This window comes from Phyllobates terribilis, unplaced genomic scaffold, assembly GCF_046119375.1.
Source record: "Phyllobates terribilis strain yellow unplaced genomic scaffold, ASM4611937v1 Scaffold_10__3_contigs__length_209671492, whole genome shotgun sequence".
NCBI lineage: Eukaryota > Metazoa > Chordata > Amphibia > Anura > Dendrobatidae > Phyllobates > Phyllobates terribilis.
Genome location: NW_027362770.1, coordinates 194,297,907 through 194,321,935, shown reverse-complemented (window position 1 = coordinate 194,321,935; position 24,029 = coordinate 194,297,907).

Genomic DNA, 24,029 nt, shown 5'->3' with positions numbered 1-24,029 from the left:
TCTGGGCGCCGCTACCACCTCCGCGCCCTCAACATCTAGAGTGCCGCACCTGGGTGAAGACCTGTTCGCCCAGCATACGTGCCCGGATGGGCAGCCCTTTATATGGCCACCGGAGTATTACCAACTTGAGCTCCAAAAAGAAAGACCCCTAGATGAGCCCCTGATTCCGGTTCCGAAGCCCGTTAAGATCACCCCACTCTCGTTGGAGGAAGCGCAGTTTGCGTGGGACCCCACCGGAGGAGACCTCATGGGATTCACCCAAGAAACGCGGGCGGCCGCAGCTGAACGTGCGGAGTGCTGCCGGCAGCAGTTAGAGGTCTTCGACCGGGAGAGGAGAGAGAGGCGGGTCCGAGAGCAGCGGCTGCAAATCCAGAGCGCAGAGCAGAAGAGCCGGACCCGGAGGAACCCCCGTGCAGCCCACGGTCCCCGTGCCACCGGGACTATTAAATTCCAACTGCAGCACGGTTGGGGTTTCATCAGGGATCATCACACCCCCGGCGACGTCTTTGTCACCCGCAGAGACGTAGAAAGCCATCTGCCGGAGGGACACAGAGGTCGTGACCTGTATGTAGGGGACGAGGTCACCTTCACCCGGCACAAGTGTACCAAAGGACCCTACGCCCTCCATGTGCATCGCCTGACGGAGGAGGAGCTGCGGTGTGAGGAGGAGCAAGAGGACCCGGACGGGTCTGAAACTGAAACCAACCAACAAGAAAGAGCAGGAGGACGCCGTCGTTGAAGTACGGTAGAGAGAGACTGTACATAGTTACCCGTCAGGGTATAAGAACTGTTCTAGTTAAAATATAGTCCCCGTTGGGACCAGCCAATTGAACTGAAACCCGTGTGTCCCTATTCCCACTGACCGAGGACTGAGAGCGGTCATTCCTTTCCTAATACCTGGCCGAGGACTGAGAGCGGCCATATTCCCCTTGTATATAGTTGCGCTTCCTAAAGCGCCCCCTACCGGTTTTATAGGAAACTGTTTTCTTCAAGAGACTGTAGCACTTTACCCGGTCACAAGTTGCGCTGGGACCGGAGGAACCAGAAACAAGAATGTTATTTATATGAAAAGTTTATTGCTGATATATCTATATGATGTTTTCTATGTTTATGTTTATGAAAAAAAATTGTATGTTTTGGATGTTTTTATATCTTACAGCCCGAGGACGTGCTGTGATTTACCAGGGGGGAATGTAGCACCCTGAGGATTCGGCTGCTACAGGGGTATTGCACCTCAACCCAGAGGTGTGATATTCCACTCCCGGGTAAGGATGGAGTGTGGAACTGAGCTCAGTTAGCTGCATGCACTACACACATCCCATTTCCGGGGAACAGACCGATGGTACTCCCACTAGAGAAATGTGCAGGTACGACAGTGTCTGTTCCTGGCTGGAGTGGGAGGGGGGTGGAACATCCCAGTAGTGTAGGGGCAGATAGGGGGAGCAGCCTGGGTAAAGTTAGGAGCTCATTGGGTGCTGGTCACCTGAGCTCACACATAGAGGGAGTATATAAGGTGGGAACCATCTTAGATCAGGGTCAGTCTGTCAGAGTTGAGTCAGAGAAGCAGAGCAGAGGAGAAGAGCAGCTCCAAGGCCAAGAGAGAGAGAGAGGAGAAAGAAAGACCCAGAGGGGGAGAAAGAAGGAACTCCAAGAGCCCAAATTAGACCAGAGGGTGAAGAGTTGGCAACAGGGTACCGGATCCCAAGCTGGCAGAGGCTACAGCACACCTTAGCCAGGAACCGGAGGTCGTGGGCAGGATCGATCTGCCACGATCACCCACTAAATCCACCCGGAAGGCAGACCAGGAATAGGGTCAGGGAACCCAGAGACAAGGGTTTACCACCAAGAGGCCCGAGGGAGCCGGACATAGGTGGATCCCTGGTGGGGAAGGCCAGAGAAGAGGACAGGACAGAAAGGGAGCTCAGGACCACACTCCGGAGTTGCCTGGGAGTTGACCGAGTCCAGGACCTGGTGGACGCAGCACGGCTCGGGTGGTCACTCAAGGCCGGAGTGACCAGAACAACTGCAGTAAGTAAAAAAAACCCTGAACTGCACAGCCCGACTCTGAGTCTCATTTCCATCCTCGCTGCACCACCACAACCCCCATCCTCTGCAACTGACCCCCTGAGGCTATACCCCTCCCGTTGGGGGTTATACTACCTAAGCTGCACACACATCACCAGCCTCAGTGGACCCTGCTGCAGCGGCGGCCTTTTGACCGCAAATCAACGGGTGGCGTAGTCGACACAAAAGAACATCTAGAAACATCATAAGGACTGCCACACACTGAGCTTGACACCCTGGGCACGGACCGGGTCACAGCCACTCGGAGACTACAACCCCCATCTGATCCGGCTCCGGGTATCCCCAACAACACTGGCCCAGGGGGCGCGTCAACTTTGGCGTAGTCGGCAGGATAACGTGCCCGCAACAACCGGGTACTGCGTGCCTGAAGAAAAGTTCATCGTTACCTCAAAAAGAAGTCTCCTGCCCGTTCCGGAGGGTCCCCGCCATCGGGCCCCATCACAGGTCGTTTCCCGCCGGTTGTCCGCCATTTGCGGCTTTTTCCCGCCGTCCATGGGGTTTCCCGCCACTGGGAGACGGTTCCCGCCATTTCCAAAGATTTCCCGCCTTGGAAGAGCGGACGCCATTATGGGCGTGCCAGAGGGTGGCGGGAGGCCGCCTCCCATCGTGGGCCAGGTCGAGGAGTGGCGCCAAAAGCGGAAACCGCGCCCACCAACAGAGACTGTGATGCTGGAAGTGTCCATCAGCGTGAGAGAACTGCCCCTGGAACTGACAATCACTAAGTTGCCCCGGGACCACCCTCAATGTGGGCGGAGACAGAACAAGAGAACGAAGATGGGTGCAGCCTGGAGGAGTCTGGAGAGAGCGCACCCGGAGACAAGACGTCTGGAAGAGAGTCCAGAGAGAGCCTACCCGGAGATGGAGGGAGAGTCAGGCAGCACCGACCCAGTGGTCAGGAGCCTGTTGCAGGTCGCCACTCCAGAAGGCCTGCTGGAGATCCTAGCACAGCTCCCCCGAGACCGGGAGTGTGCACAGACCGCGCTGGAGGGCCTCGCACGGAGGATGGCCCAGGTGCAGCAAGACACGTTGGCGAAGTGGAGCCGAGAGATGGCCCAGCAGACCGAAACCCGTCAGCGGAGCACGCCGCCCGAGACGAGGAGACAGACCGCCTCTGAGGATGGCGCAGGAGGAATGAAGGCAGGAGACGGCGCCGAGAAGGGAGCTGAACGGACGGAGGCAGGTAAAGGGGACGTCTCTACCCCGAGCCGGGAAACCGCGTGCCTGCCCCAGCTCCCCGTCGCAGAGCCCGAAATTCCCCCTGCCGTGCCCGTCGCTGCGTCGTCACCGCCGCCGACTAGGCCTCAACCGGAAACCGCGGCCGCGACCCCTGTGACGTCACACGCCTCGACCTCGAGCGTGGCCAAGCAGGAAATACCACCGGCCTGGTCGCAAGGCCAGGAACACCCGGGCGCCGCCGTCTTTACGGTGCCCTTCATCTTCAGGGTGCCCCAAGCCTGGTCGCAAGGCCTGGTAAATCTGGGCGCCGCTACCACCTCCGCGCCCTCAACATCTAGAGTGCCGCACCTGGGTGAAGACCTGTTCGCCCAGCATACGTGCCCGGATGGGCAGCCCTTTATATGGCCACCGGAGTATTACCAACTTGAGCTCCAAAAAGAAAGACCCCTAGATGAGCCCCTGATTCCGGTTCCGAAGCCCGTTAAGATCACCCCACTCTCGTTGGAGGAAGCGCAGTTTGCGTGGGACCCCACCGGAGGAGACCTCATGGGATTCACCCAAGAAACGCGGGCGGCCGCAGCTGAACGTGCGGAGTGCTGCCGGCAGCAGTTAGAGGTCTTCGACCGGGAGAGGAGAGAGAGGCGGGTCCGAGAGCAGCGGCTGCAAATCCAGAGCGCAGAGCAGAAGAGCCGGACCCGGAGGAACCCCCGTGCAGCCCACGGTCCCCGTGCCACCGGGACTGTAATTAAATTCCAACTGCAGCACGGTTGGGGTTTCATCAGGGATCATCACACCCCCGGCGACGTCTTTGTCACCCGCAGAGACGTAGAAAGCCATCTGCCGGAGGGACACAGAGGTCGTGACCTGTATGTAGGGGACGAGGTCACCTTCACCCGGCACAAGTGTACCAAAGGACCCTACGCCCTCCATGTGCATCGCCTGACGGAGGAGGAGCTGCGGTGTGAGGAGGAGCAAGAGGACCCGGACGGGTCTGAAACTGAAACCAACCAACAAGAAAGAGCAGGAGGACGCCGTCGTTGAAGTACGGTAGAGAGAGACTGTACATAGTTACCCGTCAGGGTATAAGAACTGTTCTAGTTAAAATATAGTCCCCGTTGGGACCAGCCAATTGAACTGAAACCCGTGTGTCCCTATTCCCACTGACCGAGGACTGAGAGCGGTCATTCCTTTCCTAATACCTGGCCGAGGACTGAGAGCGGCCATATTCCCCTTGTATATAGTTGCGCTTCCTAAAGCGCCCCCTACCGGTTTTATAGGAAACTGTTTTCTTCAAGAGACTGTAGCACTTTACCCGGTCACAAGTTGCACCGGGACCGGAGGAACCAGAAACAAGAATGTTATTTATATGAAAAGTTTATTGCTGATATATCTATATGATGTTTTCTATGTTTATGTTTATGAAAAAAAATTGTATGTTTTGGATGTTTTTATATCTTACAGCCCGAGGACGTGCTGTGATTTACCAGGGGGGAATGTAGCACCCTGAGGATTCGGCTGCTACAGGGGTATTGCACCTCAACCCAGAGGTGTGATATTCCACTCCCAGGTAAGGATGGAGTGTGGAACTGAGCTCAGTTAGCTGCATGCACTACACACATCCCATTTCCGGGGAACAGACCGATGGTACTCCCACTAGAGAAATGTGCAGGTACGACAGTGTCTGTTCCTGGCTGGAGTGGGAGGGGGGTGGAACATCCCAGTAGTGTAGGGGCAGATAGGGGGAGCAGCCTGGGTAAAGTTAGGAGCTCATTGGGTGCTGGTCACCTGAGCTCACACATAGAGGGAGTATATAAGGTGGGAACCATCTTAGATCAGGGTCAGTCTGTCAGAGTTGAGTCAGAGAAGCAGAGCAGAGGAGAAGAGCAGCTCCAAGGCCAAGAGAGAGAGAGAGGAGAAAGAAAGACCCAGAGGGGGAGAAAGAAGGAACTCCAAGAGCCCAAATTAGACCAGAGGGTGAAGAGTTGGCAACAGGGTACCGGATCCCAAGCTGGCAGAGGCTACAGCACACCTTAGCCAGGAACCGGAGGTCGTGGGCAGGATCGATCTGCCACGATCACCCACTAAATCCACCCGGAAGGCAGACCAGGAATAGGGTCAGGGAACCCAGAGACAAGGGTTTACCACCAAGAGGCCCGAGGGAGCCGGACATAGGTGGATCCCTGGTGGGGAAGGCCAGAGAAGAGGACAGGACAGAAAGGGAGCTCAGGACCACACTCCGGAGTTGCCTGGGAGTTGACCGAGTCCAGGACCTGGTGGACGCAGCACGGCTCGGGTGGTCACTCAAGGCCGGAGTGACCAGAACAACTGCAGTAAGTAAAAAAAACCCTGAACTGCACAGCCCGACTCTGAGTCTCATTTCCATCCTCGCTGCACCACCACAACCCCCATCCTCTGCAACTGACCCCCTGAGGCTATACCCCTCCCGTTGGGGGTTATACTACCTAAGCTGCACACACATCACCAGCCTCAGCGGACCCTGCTGCAGCGGCGGCCTTTTGACCGCAAATCAACGGGTGGCGTAGTCGACACAAAAGAACATCTAGAAACATCATAAGGACTGCCACACACTGAGCTTGACACCCTGGGCACGGACCGGGTCACAGCCACTCGGAGACTACAACCCCCATCTGATCCGGCTCCGGGTATCCCCAACAACACTGGCCCAGGGGGCGCGTCACATGCTCCTAATGAGGCTGAGTATTGTGTGTGGCCTCCATGTGCCTGTATGACCTCCATACAACACCTGGGCATGCTCCTGATGAGGCTGAGTATTGTGTGTGGCCTCCACGTGCCTGTATGACCTCCCTACAACACCTGGGCATGCTCCTGATGAGGCTGAGTATTGTGTGTGGCCTCCACGTGCCTGTACGACCTCTCTACAATGCCTGGGCATGCTCCTGATGAGGCTGAGTATTGTGTGTGGCCTCCACGTGCCTGTATGACCTCCATACAACGCCTGGGCATGCTCCTGATGAAGCTGAGTATTGTGTGTGGCCTCCACGTGCCTGTATGACCTCCCTACAACGCCTGGGCATGCTCCTGATGAGGCTGAGTATTGTGTGTGGCCTCCACGTGCCTGTATGACCTCCCTACAATGCCTGGGCATGCTCCTGATGAGGCTGAGTATTGTGTGTGGCCTCCACGTGCCTGTATGACCTCCTACAACGCCTGGGCATGCTGCTGATGAGGCTCAGTATTGTGTGTGGCCTCCACGTGCCTGTATGACCTCCCTACAACGCCTGGGCATGCTCCTGATGAGGCTGAGTATTGTGTGTGGCCTCCACGTGCCTGTATGACCTCCCTACAACGCCTGGGCATGCTCCTGATGAGGCTGAGTATTGTGTGTGGCCTCCACATGCCTGTATGACCTCCTACAATGCCTGGGCATGCTCCTGATGAGGCTGAGTATTGTGTGTGGCCTCCACGTGCCTGTATGACCTCCTACAATGCCTGGGCATGCTCCTGATGAGGCTGAGTATTCTGTGTGGCCTCCACGTGCCTGTATGACCTCCCTACAACGCCTGGGCATGCTCCTGATGAGGCTGAGTATTGTGTGTGGCCTCCACGTGCCTGTATGACCTCCTACATTGCCTGGGCATGCTCCTGATGAGGCTCAGTATTGTGTGTGGCCTCCACGTGCCTGTATGACCTCCCTACAATGCCTGGGCATGCTCCTGATGAGGCTGAGTATTGTGTGTGGCCTCCACGTGCCTGTATGACCTCACTACAACGGCTGGGCATGCTCCTAATGAGGCTGAGTATTGTGTGTGTGTGGCACCCCAGGGGTCTGGTTTTCCACAGTAATGTAATGTTATGTCTGAGAGCAGGTGGGAGGTCCTTTGGTCAGGGATCCTGTGCATGCCACACCTCCTGCCCAGTCTTGGGAGGGGAAGAACTTCCCCTGTATAAACCCGGGGCTGAGGCAGGGTGAGTCAGACAAGTGGAGTAAAGACAAGAAGCAGCATAGGAAACAGCAGAGTTACAAGGAGTCAGGGGCTGGCAGCTGCAGAGCTCGCCCTGACTAAGAAGACTTCTTTCCGGACCCGGAGTCCGAGGCTGTGGGGACTAACTCCTACCCAGCAGCAGAATCCGTCAGGCAGGGGATTTCAGGTCCTCTGGCCCAGAAGCCCGAAGGCACGGTCACACGCGTGGGACCAGCACCGCCATCGTGGAGCGGAAGCCATTAGAAGGCCCCGAGTCACCGGCCATACGGGTGAGCACCACACGGTACACTCAGGGACGTGGGCTACTTACATCAGCTTCTAGCAAGGTAGCCAGAAGAGTACAGTCAGTTTGGGAGGCCTACAACTACGCCTGGCCAGGGGAGATCCCATCTGCTCAAGGACTGACCAGGCCCCGTTCGCTAGCAAGTACTCCGGGAGGGTCTATCGTTGTTACCAGTAAAGACCCTGAACTACACTGTACCGTCTCTGAGTGGTTCCTGCTACCCCCATCATCCACGTCGGCTGCCCTGAGACCATACCCCTCCCGTTGGGGGTTATACTATCACGCTGCATAATCCTACCATCGGCCTCAGCGGTCTGCCCCGCAGCAGCAGCTCCTTGGCTGCACTCAACGGGTGGCGTAGTCATCAACTATTTACTACTAGTAGACTGCCGTCCAGTTTGACTCCCTGGGCACGGACCGGGTCACCGCCACGAGACTACAACCCTCCACGGATCCGGCTCCGGGTAAGCTCCCGCGTGCGCACCGCAGCGCGACACAGGCCCAGGGGCGCGTCAACTTTGGCGTAGTCGGCAGGATTTCGTGCCCGCAACCACCGGGTACTGCGTGCCTGAAAAGCAAAGACTGTTCAAACTTACCAGTGGTGAAGATTCCCGCTATCCGTGGAGGTTTCCCGCCATCCGGCGCCATCTTCTACCTTCTTCCCGCCATCCGCGAAGTTTTCCCGCCATCCGGCGCCATCTTCGACCTTCTTCCCGCCATCCGTGGAGTTTTCCCGCCATTGGACGCCATCTTGAGGACGCCGCGCGGGAAGAAGAGGGGCGTGGACTCCGAAAGCGCGCGAGAACTGAAGCCCCGCCTCACGTCCGGACGTTGCGTAAGGTCCTGGAAGGAGCCCAGCAGACGCCGACGTCACAGGAGCGCGACGGAAGGTCCTCAACCCTGACGATCCACTGCGGAGCCGCGGCCTACGGAAGAGGATCATCGCAAGGTAGGCCACGGTCCACTAGGGGGGAGGAAGATGTCGGATACGGAGGAGAGCTTCACTGCCTCAACCCCCGCCAGCGCTACCGCTGCTGCAGTTATGCCCTTCACCATGCCCTATATCCCGGGAGCAGCTTGGCTACCCCAGTACTCAGGGGAGTCACATACCCTGCATGACTTTAGAGAAAAGCTGGATAGCCTCTTCCAGGTGTACCCCCTCACAGAAGAGCAAAAAGTGAGCATCCTGGTGGCCCAACTAACAGGGGCAGCCAAAAGGGAAGTAAAATCCTGGCCACCTGGGAGGAAGACTGTCGCAGGGATACTAACCCGGCTGAAGGACACCTTTGATACCCGCACCTCAGCCGAGATTAAGCTTAGATTCTACGGGTGCAAGCAGCGAGCGCATGAGAGTATAAGGGACTATGCACTAAACCTACAAGAGGCCCTGAGGGCCATAAAGCAGACCGACCCTGATGGGGTGGGAAACGAGGACAGGCTGTTGACTGAACAATTTATAGAGGGTTTATATTGCAATGCCCACCGAACCCAGTTGCGGGCAATGGCCTTACAGGATCCCCATCTGGACTTTGCACAGTTCAAGGACAGAGCCATCCGGGTGCTCCGAGAACCGGCACCAGGTGGCGTTGTGACCCACAGACGCCCCACTACCACTTACTACCAGGAGGCGGCGCCCTTGTCAGCAGGGCCTGTGGGAGCTGATGCGCAGGCTTTGAACAATGACCCGGCTCCAGACCTACACCATCAGGTCCAAGAGCTAGCTAAGAGCGTTGCTGCGCTAACCCGAACTGTGCAGTCTTTACAGGTTTCCACCCCAGGGAAGATCCAGCTGGCATCCGGACCGGAGGACATCCCGTGGCGTCGACCAAGGAGGACCCCACCGGCCAGAGGAAGACCCAGTGACCGATACAGTGAGGACGGACGACCCATCTGCCGCCGCTGCAATCAACCCGGACATATGGCAAGGTACTGTTCTTTAAACGGGCACAACCTGGGGTAGAGGGCCAACCCCCAGGAAAAAGATCACCAGGCCCATCGAACTGGCGCGACAGATATGTGGGAGGACGTCCAGTCTTGCCTGTGGTACTGGATGGCATTCCCATGAGTGCCCTACTGGACACCGGGTCACAGGTCACCACCATCCCGTACGTGCTCTTCAAGCAGTACTGGAATGACTCGGATATTACCCGCTACCCCGACGACGACTTGAGTATCATCGCCAGCAATGGTCAGCCCGTGCCACAGATCGGATTTAAAGAGGTGACCATCAAAATTGGTAGAGTCGAACTGGCCGCACAGGGACTGATCATTGTAGATATTGATAAACATGAGAGTCACCCAAAAATAACTCTAGGAACTAATGTAATTGAAAATTGTCTTGCAGAGGTGATTTTCCTTTTACAGCAGGTTGCCAAGAATGCCAGCTCCGGCGAGCAGCGGGTGCTCCAGAAAGAGATCCGGGCACTGATGCAACGGCAACAAGTGGAACTCTCCGGCGGTGAGATTGGTAGCGTAAGAATGTGTGACCCTTTTCCTATTGCCATGCCTCCAAAAAGTGAAATGATGATTTGGTGCCGGGCAGCTATTGGTCTGAGAGGTAGAGATTACCAGGCAATGGTAGAACCAGTTTACTCAGACAGTAGGCCCACCATTTTGACAGCACGGGGGGTCGACAATGTACGCCATGGGAGGGTGCCCGTTCGCATAATAAATATCGGGGAGAGGGAAGTGTACCTGCCCCGGTATGCCACGCTAGCCAAATTATATATCACTAATCAAAATTCTATACAATCTGTGGAACCCTTGCCTCCATCTCACCCGGAGGAAGGTAACGGCTCTAAGAAAGACATGGAGGACTGGTGTCAGCAACTACATCTGGGTACTGACTCCACTCCCTCACATCAGAAACAAGGAGTCTATCGGGTGGTTCAAGAGTATGAGAGAGTGTTTAGTAAACACCCGTTAGACTTCGGGCGAGTCAAGGGGGTAGAACATCGCATCCCCACGGGAGATCATCCTCCCATAAAAGAGAGGTATCGACCCGTACCCCCTGCACATTACCAACACGCCAAGGGGATGCTTAGAGACATGAAGGAGGCTGGGGTAATCCGGGATAGTTGTAGCCCCTGGGCAGCCCCATTAGTTTTAGTCAAAAAGAAAGACAACACCATGAGGATGTGTGTAGATTACCGGAAAATCAACCGTATCACACACAAGGATGCGTACCCCTTACCAAGGATAGAGGAGTCATTGGCTGCTTTAAGATCTGCTAACTTCTTCTCTACCTTGGATCTCACTAGCGGGTACTGGCAGGTTCCTGTAGCAGAGGCGGACCGGGAGAAGACCGCATTCACCACCCCGATGGGACTTAGCGAGTTCACCTGCATGCCGTTCGGACTCTGCAACGCACCAGGAACCTTCCAACGCCTAATGGAGTGTTGTCTGGGCCACAGAAACTTCGAGACGGTCCTGTTGTACCTGGACGATGTCATCGTATATTCCAAGACGTATGAGGACCACCTGAAACACCTGGCGGAAGTGTTCGAGGCTCTGGCGAGTTACGGCCTAAAGGTGAAACCCTCCAAGTGTCACCTCCTGAAACCAAAGGTGCAGTACCTGGGACACGTAGTGAGCGCTGACGGAGTGGCTCCCGACCCTGATAAAATCACCGCAATTAAGGAATGGCCAAGCCCCTCCAGCGTAAAAGAAGTGCGGCAGTTCCTCGGGTTGGTAGGCTACTACCGAAGGTTTATTCCCGGTTTCACCAAAAAGGCAGCACCTATGCAGGACCTCCTGATAGGCCAGTCCCGGAAGGCCAAGAACCAGAAGCCGCCCTTCAAATGGGAAGAGCTGGAAGAAGAGTCCTTCCGCCAGCTGAAGATGGCCCTCACGGGGGACGAAATCCTGGCGTACCCGGATTATAGCCAGCCCTTTATCCTCTACACCGACGCCAGTAACATCGGGCTAGGAGCCGTACTGTCCCAGATCCAGCAGGGGAAGGAACGAGTAATCGCCTACGCCAGCCGAAAACTGCGACCCACCGAAAGGAACCCCGAGAATTACAGCTCATTTAAGTTAGAGTTCCTGGCCGTAGTATGGGCAATCACTGAGCGCTTTAAGCATTACCTCGCTTCTTCCCGGTTCACCGTGTACACGGATAACAACCCGCTGACACACCTGGACACGGCAAGACTCGGTGCCCTGGAGCAGAGGTGGATGGCCCGTCTGTCCAACTACGAGTTCACAATTAAATACCGGGCAGGACGCTCCAATACCAACGCGGACGCCCTGTCCAGGATGCCCAACCTGCCGGACGGAGGAGAAGATCCGGAGGGGCTGGAAGAAGTTGAACTCCCTGCGTTCCACCGTCATGGGACTATTCAGTATTCCCACCGGGTAAGGAGTAAGCAGGCTGCTACGTTGAACCCCTTACCCCACTACAACTGGGCGGAAACGCAAGACAGCGACCCTGCCGTCCGACTGGTGAAGGAGATGCTGACTCGGCCGGAGGCTCGCCTTGAACCAGACGCTCCGGAGGAAGCCAAACAACTATGGGCAGAGAAGAGTCGACTGTTCCTTTACAAAGGGAAGTTGTGCCGCAGAATGGTTAACTCCCGGACGCATGAATTACTCTGGCAAGTAGTGGTGCCACGAAGAGACGCAGCCATGGTGATGGAGGCATACCACGACGGAGCTGGACACTTTGGGTGGAAAAAGCTGGAGTTCCTGCTGCGTGAGCGGTTCCACTGGGTAGGCATGAGGGGAACCATCGAGAAGTGGTGCAGAGATTGTGGCCCGTGCAACCTGAGAAGGAAGGACCGAGCCAGCCAGAAGACTCCCCTGCAGTCCATCGTCACCCGGCAACCGTTGGAACTGGTAGCCTTGGATCATGTAAAACTGACCCCAAGCAGAAGTGGCTACGTCTACGCGTTAACCATCGTGGATCATTACTCCCGGTTCTTGGTTGTCGTCCCCGTCAAGGACTTAACGGCTCAAACAGCAGCTAGAGCCTTCCAGCAGCACTTCTGCCGTCCACACGGGTACCCGGACCAAGTGCTGACGGACCAGGGACCTGCCTTTGAAGCGGAGGTCTTTCAGGAATTCTGCAATCTGTATGGCTGCCGGAAGATAAGGACGACACCCTACCATCCGCAGACTAATGGACTTTGTGAAAAAATGAACCAGGTGGTAATGGATCTTCTAAAAACGTTGCCCCTGGAAGAACGCAGTCTGTGGCCTGAAAAGTTGCCCGATCTGGTGGACCTATACAACCACATCCCGGTAGGTTCCACCAACTGTACCCCGGCTTACCTAATGAGGGCAAGACCTGGTAAGTTACCTGTTGACCTGGAAATGGGAGTCCTGACCCCCGAGGACACTTCACCAGAAACAGACTGGGACACAGAGAGGCAGCAGCAGTACCGGAGAGTACAGGAGAGCGTGGAGCGAAGTCTCTGTCAGGCTAGGGAAAGACAAGAGAAAACTTACAACCAGTATGCTCCCGCTGTTCCCCTGGTACCCGGAGAGCAGGTCTTGAAGAGGAAGAGACGGCTCCACAAGTTGGACGACCAGTGGGAGAAGGACCCGTACACCGTACTGCCCTCAAGCCACGAGAACCCGAAGGTCTGTACCATCAGTAAAGACGGAGGGGAAACCACAGCCATTGTATCCCGGGACCACCTGAAGAAGTGTCCCGAACAACTGAGGAACCCTGAAGAGGAACAAGAAGACCATCGACCCGTGGAAGAAAGGGAAGATATGGTTAGTACCGTGCTCGGGGACTTCCCTCAGTCTTGGACTCAAGTCAATGGTGCAGTTGTGGTACCCGTACTCACCTTCCTCCAACCATCATCCCAAGAACCTACGGAGCAACGGGTAGAGCTGGAAGAACAGCCGGTCCAGGAGGCAGAAGACTCCACACAAGCAGAACAGGAGAATCAACCCTCTGCTTATAGTGAGCCTGCCGTACCCCTAGTGAGACAAAGAGCCGGTAGACAGCTGCCCAGTTTACCCTTGACAGCTCCTACACCCTGTAGTTCAGGGCCAGACAGTCAGCTCCGTAGGTCCACTCGGGCCACCAGAGGCCAGTTACCCGCACGCTGGAGAATTTAAAGTGTATAAATTGTTTTATTTATGTTTTTCTGTGTCTTGTTGCTTGTGTATAATTTTGTGTTTCTAGTTATTTTTAGGAATCCTTGGTGGATTTACCGGGAATCCTTGTACATAGTTGGAGCGTAACCCAGGATGGACTAGAGACTGTTAAGGACTCGGGGTAGGACAGACCCCTACCTGGTTACGTCTCCCTGTGTTGGTGAAATGGACACCTTGCTCTCTTCAGAGACTGCACCCGGTTGCGGACACGCCGTAACCATCTTTATATGTTTTCTTATTGTATTATTAATGTTTTTGCCTTGTTATGTTTTTCTAAATGTGTTTAGTCCCGGAGTACTAAATTTCACTAGGGGGGAATGTGGCACCCCAGGGGTCTGGTTTTCCACAGTAATGTAATGTTATGTCTGAGAGCAGGTGGGAGGTCCTTTGGTCAGGGATCCTGTGCATGCCACACCTCCTGCCCAGTCTTGGGAGGGGAAGAACTTCCCCTGTATAAACCCGGGGCTGAGGCAGGGTGAGTCAGACAAGTGGAGTAAAGACAAGAAGCAGCATAGGAAACAGCAGAGTTACAAGGAGTCAGGGGCTGGCAGCTGCAGAGCTCGCCCTGACTAAGAAGACTTCTTTCCGGACCCGGAGTCCGAGGCTGTGGGGACTAACTCCTACCCAGCAGCAGAATCCGTCAGGCAGGGGATTTCAGGTCCTCTGGCCCAGAAGCCCGAAGGCACGGTCACACGCGTGGGACCAGCACCGCCATCGTGGAGCGGAAGCCATTAGAAGGCCCCGAGTCACCGGCCATACGGGTGAGCACCACACGGTACACTCAGGGACGTGGGCTACTTACATCAGCTTCTAGCAAGGTAGCCAGAAGAGTACAGTCAGTTTGGGAGGCCTACAACTACGCCTGGCCAGGGGAGATCCCATCTGCTCAAGGACTGACCAGGCCCCGTTCGCTAGCAAGTACTCCGGGAGGGTCTATCGTTGTTACCAGTAAAGACCCTGAACTACACTGTACCGTCTCTGAGTGGTTCCTGCTACCCCCATCATCCACGTCGGCTGCCCTGAGACCATACCCCTCCCGTTGGGGGTTATACTATCACGCTGCATAATCCTACCATCGGCCTCAGCGGTCTGCCCCGCAGCAGCAGCTCCTTGGCTGCACTCAACGGGTGGCGTAGTCATCAACTATTTACTACTAGTAGACTGCCGTCCAGTTTGACTCCCTGGGCACGGACCGGGTCACCGCCACGAGACTACAACCCTCCACGGATCCGGCTCCGGGTAAGCTCCCGCGTGCGCACCGCAGCGCGACACAGGCCCAGGGGCGCGTCATGTGGCCGCCACGTGCCTGTATGACCTCCATACAACGCCTGGGCATGCTCCTGATGAGGCTGAGTATTGTGTGTGGCCTCCACGTGCCTGTATGACCTCCATACAACGCCTGGGCATGCTCCTGATGAAGCTGAGTATTGTGTGTGGCCTCCACGTGCCTGTATGACCTCCCTACAACGCCTGGGCATGCTCCTGATGAGGCTGAGTATTGTGTGTGGCCTCCACGTGCCTGTATGACCTCCCTACAACGCCTGGGCATGCTCCTGATGAGGCTGAGTATTGTGTGTGGCCTCCACGTGCCTGTATGACCTCCCTACAACGCCTGGGCATGCTCCTGATGAGGCTGAGTATTGTATGTGGCCTCCATGTGCCTGTATGACCTCTTTACAACGCCTGGGCATGCTCCTGATGAGGCTAAGTATTCTGTGTGGCCTCCACATGCCTGTATGACCTCTTTACAACGCCTGGGCATGCTCCTGATGAGGCTGAGTATTGTGTGTGGCCTCCACGTGCCTGTATGACCTCTCTACAATGCCTGGGCATGCTCCTGATGAGGCTGAGTATTGTGTGTGGCCTCCACGTGCCTGTATGACCTCCTACAATGCCTGGGCATGCTCCTGATGAGGCTCAGTATTGTGTGTGGCATCCACGTGCCTGTATGACCTCCCTACAATGCCTGGGCATGCTCCTGATGAGGCTGAGTATTGTGTGTGGCCTCCACGTGCCTGTATGACCTCACTACAGCGGCTGGGCATGCTCCTAATGAGGCTGAGTATTGTGTGTGGCCTCCACGTGCCTGTATGACCTCCATACAACGCCTGGGCATGCTCCTGATGAGGCTGAGTATTGTGTGTGGCCTCCACGTGCCTGTATGACCTCCATACAACGCCTGGGCATGCTCCTGATGAAGCTGAGTATTGTGTGTGGCCTCCACGTGCCTGTATGACCTCCCTACAATGCCTGGGCATGCTCCTGATGAGGCTGAGTATTGTGTGTGGCCTCCACGTGCCTGTATGACCTCCCTACAACGCCTGGGCATGCTCCTGATGAGGCTGAGTATTGTGTGTGGCCTCCACGTGCCTGTATGACCTCCCTACAACGCCTGGGCATGCTCCTGATGAGGCTGAGTATTGTATGTGGCCTCCATGTGCCTGTATGACCTCTTTACAACGCCTGGGCATGCTCCTGATGAGGCTAAGTATCCTGTGTGGCCTCCACATGCCTGTATGACCTCTTTACAACGCCTGGGCATGCTCCTGATGAGGCTGAGTATTGTGTGTGGCCTCCACGTGCCTGTATGACCTCTCTACAATGCCTGGGCATGCTCCTGATGAGGCTGAGTATTGTGTGTGGCCTCCACGTGCCTGTATGACCTCCCTACAACGCCTGGGCATGCTCCTGATGAGGCTGAGTAATGTGTGTGGCCTCCACGTGCCTGTATGACCTCCCTACAACGCCTGGGCATGCTCCTGATGAGACTGAGTATTGTGTGTGGCCTCCACGTGCCTGTATGACCTCCCTACAATGCCTGGGCATGCTCCTGATGAGGCTGAGTATTGTGTGTGGCCTCCACGTGCCTGTATGACCTCCCTACAATGCCTGGGCATGCTCCTGATGAGGCTGAGTATTGTGTGTGGCCTCCACGTGCCTGTATGACCTCCCTACAACGCCTGGGCATGCTCCTGATGAGGCTGAGTATTGTGTGTGGCCTCCACGTGCCTGTATGACCTCCCTACAATGCCTGGGCATGCTCCTGATGAGGCTGAGTATTGTGTGTGGCCTCCACGTGCCTGTATGACCTCCATACAACGCCTGGGCATGCTCCTGATGAGGCTGAGTATTGTGTGTGGCCTCCACGTGCCTGTATGACCTCCATACAACGCCTGGGCATGCTCCTGATGAGGCTCAGTATTGTGTGTGGCCTCCACGTGCCTGTATGTCTTCCCTACAACGCCTGGGCATGCTCCTGATGAGGCTGAGTATTGTGTGTGGCCTCCACGTGCCTGTATGACCTCCCCACAACGCCTGGGCATGCTCCTGATGAGGCTGAGTATTGTGTGTGGCCTCCACGTGCCTGTATGACCTCCCTACAACGCCTGGGCATGCTCCTGATGAGGCTGAGTATTGTGTGTGGCCTCCACGTGCCTGTATGACCTCCCTACAACGCCTGGGCATGCTCCTGATGAGGCTGAGTAATGTGTGTGGTGACGCGCCCCCTGGGCCATATTCTTTAGTGGGAATATCCGGAGCCGGATCAGATGGGGGTTGTAGTCTTCCGAGTGGCTGTGACCCGGTCCGTGCCCAGGGTGTCAAACTCAGTTGTATGTGGCAGTCCTACAGATGTTATAAGTTCTTTATTGTCGACTACGCCACCCGTTGTATTGCGGTCACTATGGCCGCCGCTGCAGCAGGGTCCGCTGAGGCTGATGGTGTAGGTGCAGCTTTTGGTGGTATAACCCCCAACGGGTGGGGTATAGCCTCAGGGGGATCAGGTGCAGAGGATGGGGGTTGTGGTGATGCAGTGTAGACGGCAATCAGAGACAGAGTCGGGTTATGCAGTTTAGGATGTTTACTCACTGCTGATGTTCCGGTCACTCCAGCTTCGAGTGACCTCCCGAGCCGTGCTGCGTCCACCAGGTTCTGGATCCAGCCAACCCCCAAATAAGTCCGGAGCGTGACCCTGAGCTCTCCTTCTGTCCTTTCCTCTGGCCGTCCCCACCAGAGATCCACCCAGGTCCAGCTCCCTCGGGCCTTCTGTTGGGAGACCCTTGGCCTTGGGTTCCCTGACCCTCCACGTGGTGTGCCTTCGTGGTGGATGTGGTGGGTGGCCGTGGCAAACGCTGCCCACGGCCTCCGGTCTCTGGCTGGGGTGTGTTTTTGCCCCCACCAGCTTGGGTTCCGGTACCCTGCGCCGACTCTTCACCCGGGGATTTAATTTGGGGTCTTAGAGTCCTTTCTTCTGTTTCCCCCTCTGGGTCTCTCTCTCTGGATCTGCCCTGCTCCTCTTCCTGTGACTCCTCTGCAAAGGCTGACAGACTGACCCTGTTCTTAGTTGGTGCCCACCTTATATACACCCTCTATGTGTGAGCTCAGGTGACCAGCACCCAATGAGCTCCTATCTTTACCTAGGCTGCTCCCCCTATCTGCCCCTACACTACTTGGGATGTACCACCCCCCTCCCACTCCAGCCAGGAACAGACTCGGTCGTACCTGCACATTTCTAAGTGGGAGTACCGTCGGTCTGCTCCTCGGAAATGGAATGTATGTAGTGCATGCAGCCTACCGAGCTCAGATCCACACTCCATCCTTACCCGGGAGTGGAATATCACACCTCTGGGTTGAGGTGCAATACCCCTGTAGCAGCCGAATCCTCAGGGTGCTACATTCCCCCCTGGTAAATCACAGCACGTCCTCGGGCTGTAAGACAAAACATCCACAAACATACAAATTTTTGCATAAACATAAACATAGTAAAACATCATATATTAGCAGCATAAAACATTCTCGTCGCCTCTGGCTCCTCCTCCGGTCACTGTGCAACGTGTGACCGGGTAAAGTGCGACAGTCTCTCTAGAAAACTGGTTTTCCTATAAAACCGGTAGGGGGCGCTTTAGGACGTGCAACTATATACAGGGATTATGGCCGCTCTCAGTCCTCGGCCAGGTAATGGGAATAGGGATGACCGGGTAACAGTTCAATTCTCTGGTCCCAACGGGGACTATAATTGCAGTAACAGTTTCTTTATACCCCGATCGGGTAACTATTTACAGCACCTACTCCGCTGTACTCAACAACGTCTTCCTCCTGCTCCTTCTTTGGGGATCTCAGCTTCAGACCCGTCCGGATCCTCTTGCTCTTCCTCCTCACATCGCAGCTCCTCCTCTGTCAGGCGATGCACATGGAGGGCGTAAGGTCCTTTGGCACACTTGTGCCGGGTAAAGGTGACCTCGTCCCCGATATAAAGGTCACGACCTCTGTGCCCCTCCGGCAGATGGGACTCCACATCTCTGCGCGTGACAAAGACGTCGCCGGGGGTGTTGTGGTCTCTGATGAAGCCCCACCCATGCTGCATGTTGAACTTAATTACAGTCCCGGTGGTGCGGGGACTGTGCGCTGCACGGGGGTCCCTCCTGGTTCGGCTCTTCTGCTCGGCGCTCCTTATTTGGGCCTGTTGTTCCCGGACCCGCCTCTCTCTCCGCTCCCTCGCAAACTCCTCGAGCTGCTGTCGGCAGCACGCAGCACGCTCCGCTGCAGCTGCCCTGGTTTCTTGAGTGAACCCCATTAGGTCTTCTCCGGTGGGGTCCCACTCAAATTGGGTCTCTTCAAGCGGGGGCGAGATCCTTATCACGGGCTTCGGAGCCGGAATCAGGGGTGCACACATGGCCCCAACTCTCCTCTGGTGCTCCAGTTCATAATATCTCTGGGGCCAGATGAAAGGCTGCCCGTCCGGCCACGTGTGCTGGGCAAACAAGTCCTCTCCCAGACGCAGCACCCTTGGTTTTACGGGTGCGGGCGCGGTGGTGGTGGCGCCCGGGTTGCCCAGGCCTTGCGGCCAGGCCTGGGGCACCTGGAAGGTGAAGGGCACCGTCAGGACGGCGGCGCCCTGGGCTACCTGGCCTTGCGGCCAGGCCGGAGGCTCCGCGGAGGTAGGGGGCGCTGTTGGTGATGCGACGCCCGGGAATTCTAGGCCCTGCGACCAGGCTGGTGTTACTTCCTGTTTTGCCACGCTCGGGGTCGGTGCGCATGGCGTCACAGGGGTCGCGGCGGCGGCTTCCGGTTGGGGCCTAGTCTGCGTCGGTGACATGGCGTTTTCGGGCACAGCAGGGGGACTTTCGGGCTCTGCGACGGGGAGCTGGGGCAGGTAAGCGGTGTCCTGGTTTGGGGTATAGACGTTCCCTTTACCTGCCTCCATGCGTTCGGCTACCTTCTCGGCGCCGTCTCCGGCCTTGGGTCCTCCCGCGCCATCCTCAGAGGCGGTCTGTCTCCTCATCTTGGCTGGCGTGCTCCGGGTCTTGGTTTGCTGGGCCATCTCTCGGCTCCACTCCGCCAATGTCTCTCGCTGTACCCGGGCCATCCTCCGTGCGAGGCCCTCCAGGGCAGTCTGTGCACACTCCCGGTCTCGGGGGAGCTGTGCGAGGACCTCCACTAGGCCTAGTGGGGTCGTGGTTTCCAGCAGGCTCCTGACCAACGGGTCGGTGCTGCTCTGCTCTTCTTCCAGCAGGCTCCTGGCCAGCGGGCCGGTGCTGCTCTGCTCTCTGGCCATCTCCGGGTGAGCTTCTCTGCTACTCCTCTCCAGGCTTCTTGCCTCCGGGTGCGCTCGCTCTAGACTGCTCCAAGCGGCACCCATCTTTGTTCTCTCCTTTCGTCTCCTCCCACTTCGAGGGCGGTCCCGGGGCCACTTGGTGACTGTCAGCTCCAGGGGCTGTTCTTTCACGCTGACAGACACCTCTAGCATCACAGTCTCTGTTGGTGGGGGCGGTTTCCACTTTTGGCGCCATTTTCGGTCCTGGCCCACGATGGGAGGTGGCCTCTCGCCACCCTCTGGCACGCCCATAATGGCGTCCGCTCTTCCAAGGCGGGAAACCTTTGGAAATGGCGGGAATCGCTTCCCAGTGGCGGGAAACTCTGCAGATGGCGGGAAAACGCTGTTAATGGCGGACAACCGGCGGGAATCGACTGGTGATGGGGTCCGATGACGGGGACCCTCCGGAACCGGCAGGAGACTTCTTTTTGAGGTAAACTTGCACTTTTCTTCAGGCACGCAGTACCCGGTTGTTGCGGGCACGGAATCCTGCCGACTACGCCAAAGTTGACGCGCCCCCTGGGCCATATTCTTTAGTGGGAATATCCGGAGCCGGATCAGATGGGGGTTGTAGTCTTCCGAGTGGCTGTGACCCGGTCCGTGCCCAGGGTGTCAAACTCAGTTGTATGTGGCAGTCCTACAGATGTTATAAGTTCTTTATTGTCGACTACGCCACCCGTTGTATTGCGGTCACTATGGCCGCCGCTGCAGCAGGGTCCGCTGAGGCTGATGGTGTAGGTGCAGCTTTTGGTGGTATAACCCCCAACGGGTGGGGTATAGCCTCAGGGGGATCAGGTGCAGAGGATGGGGGTTGTGGTGATGCAGTGTAGACGGCAATCAGAGACAGAGTCGGGTTATGCAGTTTAGGATGTTTACTCACTGCTGATGTTCCGGTCACTCCAGCTTCGAGTGACCTCCCGAGCCGTGCTGCGTCCACCAGGTTCTGGATCCAGCCAACCCCCAAATAAGTCCGGAGCGTGACCCTGAGCTCTCCTTCTGTCCTTTCCTCTGGCCGTCCCCACCAGAGATCCACCCAGGTCCAGCTCCCTCGGGCCTTCTGTTGGGAGACCCTTGGCCTTGGGTTCCCTGACCCTCCACGTGGTGTGCCTTCGTGGTGGATGTGGTGGGTGGCCGTGGCAAACGCTGCCCACGGCCTCCGGTCTCTGGCTGGGGTGTGTTTTTGCCCCCACCAGCTTGGGTTCCGGTACCCTGCGCCGACTCTTCACCCGGGGATTTAATTTGGGGTCTTAGAGTCCTTTCTTCTGTTTCCCCCTCTGGGTCTCTCTCTCTGGATCTGCCCTGCTCCTCTTCCTGTGACTCCTCTGCAAAGGCTGACAGACTGACCCTGTTCTTAGTTGGTGCCCACCTTATATACACCCTCTATGTGTGAGCTCAGGTGACCAGCACCCAATGAGCTCCTATCTTTACCCAGGCTGCTCCCCCTATCTGCCCCTACACTACTTGGGATGTACCACCCCCCTCCCACTCCAGCCAGGAACAGACTCGGTCGTACCTGCACATTTCTAAGTGGGAGTACCGTCGGTCTGCTCCTCGGAAATGGGATGTATGTAGTGCATGCAGCCTACCGAGCTCAGATCCACACTCCATCCTTACCCGGGAGTGGAATATCACACCTCTGGGTTGAGGTGCAATACCCCTGTAGCAGCCGAATCCTCAGGGTGCTACATTCCCCCCTGGTAAATCACAGCACGTCCTCGGGCTGTAAGACAAAACATCCACAAACATACAAATTTTTGCATAAACATAAACATAGTAAAACATCATATATTAGCAGCATAAAACATTCTCGTCGCCTCTGGCTCCTCCTCCGGTCACTGTGCAACGTGTGACCGGGTAAAGTGCGACAGTCTCTCTAGAAAACTGGTTTTCCTATAAAACCGGTAGGGGGCGCTTTAGGACGCGCAACTATATACAGGGATTATGGCCGCTCTCAGTCCTCGGCCAGGTAATGGGAATAGGGATGACCGGGTAACAGTTCAATTCTCTGGTCCCAACGGGGACTATAATTGCAGTAACAGTTTCTTTATACCCCGATCGGGTAACTATTTACAGCACCTACTCCGCTGTACTCAACAACGTCTTCCTCCTGCTCCTTCTTTGGGGATCTCAGCTTCAGACCCGTCCGGATCCTCTTGCTCTTCCTCCTCACATCGCAGCTCCTCCTCTGTCAGGCGATGCACATGGAGGGCGTAAGGTCCTTTGGCACACTTGTGCCGGGTAAAGGTGACCTCGTCCCCGATATAAAGGTCACGACCTCTGTGCCCCTCCGGCAGATGGGACTCCACATCTCTGCGCGTGACAAAGACGTCGCCGGGGGTGTTGTGGTCTCTGATGAAGCCCCACCCATGCTGCATGTTGAACTTAATTACAGTCCCGGTGGTGCGGGGACTGTGCGCTGCACGGGGGTCCCTCCTGGTTCGGCTCTTCTGCTCGGCGCTCCTTATTTGGGCCTGTTGTTCCTGGACCCGCCTCTCTCTCCGCTCCCTCGCAAACTCCTCGAGCTGCTGTCGGCAGCACGCAGCACGCTCCGCTGCAGCTGCCCTGGTTTCTTGAGTGAACCCCATTAGGTCTTCTCCGGTGGGGTCCCACTCAAATTGGGTCTCTTCAAGCGGGGGCGAGATCCTTATCACGGGCTTCGGAGCCGGAATCAGGGGTGCACACATGGCCCCAACTCTCCTCTGGTGCTCCAGTTCATAATATCTCTGGGGCCAGATGAAAGGCTGCCCGTCCGGCCACGTGTGCTGGGCAAACAAGTCCTCTCCCAGACGCAGCACCCTTGGTTTTACGGGTGCGGGCGCGGTGGTGGTGGCGCCCGGGTTGCCCAGGCCTTGCGGCCAGGCCTGGGGCACCTGGAAGGTGAAGGGCACCGTCAGGACGGCGGCGCCCTGGGCTACCTGGCCTTGCGGCCAGGCCGGAGGCTCCGCGGAGGTAGGGGGCGCTGTTGGTGATGCGACGCCCGGGAATTCTAGGCCCTGCGACCAGGCTGGTGTTACTTCCTGTTTTGCCACGCTCGGGGTCGGTGCGCATGGCGTCACAGGGGTCGCGGCGGCGGCTTCCGGTTGGGGCCTAGTCTGCGTCGGTGACATGGCGTTTTCGGGCACAGCAGGGGGACTTTCGGGCTCTGCGACGGGGAGCTGGGGCAGGTAAGCGGTGTCCTGGTTTGGGGTATAGACGTTCCCTTTACCTGCCTCCATGCGTTCGGCTACCTTCTCGGCGCCGTCTCCGGCCTTGGGTCCTCCCGCGCCATCCTCAGAGGCGGTCTGTCTCCTCATCTTGGCTGGCGTGCTCCGGGTCTTGGTTTGCTGGGCCATCTCTCGGCTCCACTCCGCCAATGTCTCTCGCTGTACCCGGGCCATCCTCCGTGCGAGGCCCTCCAGGGCAGTCTGTGCACACTCCCGGTCTCGGGGGAGCTGTGCGAGGACCTCCACTAGGCCTAGTGGGGTCGTGGTTTCCAGCAGGCTCCTGACCAACGGGTCGGTGCTGCTCTGCTCTTCTTCCAGCAGGCTCCTGGCCAGCGGGCCGGTGCTGCTCTGCTCTCTGGCCATCTCCGGGTGAGCTTCTCTGCTACTCCTCTCCAGGCTTCTTGCCTCCGGGTGCGCTCGCTCTAGACTGCTCCAAGCGGCACCCATCTTTGTTCTCTCCTTTCGTCTCCTCCCACTTCGAGGGCGGTCCCGGGGCCACTTGGTGACTGTCAGCTCCAGGGGCTGTTCTTTCACGCTGACAGACACCTCTAGCATCACAGTCTCTGTTGGTGGGGGCGGTTTCCACTTTTGGCGCCATTTTCGGTCCTGGCCCA